The 256-nt window shown below is 58.2% G+C and overlaps 1 protein-coding gene across 1 annotated transcript in view; it reads right to left on the reverse strand.

Moving 5' to 3' along the window:
- Positions 1-256, reverse strand: part of MINK1 (misshapen-like kinase 1) — a 19091-nt gene that overhangs the window by 8657 nt on the left and 10178 nt on the right.

A 256-nucleotide genomic window follows, 5' to 3' on the forward strand; every position in this document is an offset into this window, starting at 1 on the left:
GGATCGGTGGGGTGAGGATGAGGAGAGCGGGGAAGAGCAATAGAGAGGATGGGGATGGGATGAGCCCCGAAGGGGCAGGGAATGAGGAGGAAGTCGGGCGGAGGACCCATGAGGGAAAGTGCAAGGGAGAGGAGTCAGGTGGGCAAAGAGATGGGGAATGAAGGCACAGAGACAGGAGGAGGGCAGGGAGCCAGGGTTGGGGGTTGAAGGGTGGGAGAAAACAGAGAGAAAGAGTGAAGCTAGAAAAGATAGGAGG

Source organism: Myotis davidii, unplaced genomic scaffold (assembly GCF_000327345.1).
Source record: "Myotis davidii unplaced genomic scaffold, ASM32734v1 scaffold925, whole genome shotgun sequence".
Taxonomy (NCBI): Eukaryota; Metazoa; Chordata; class Mammalia; order Chiroptera; family Vespertilionidae; genus Myotis; species Myotis davidii.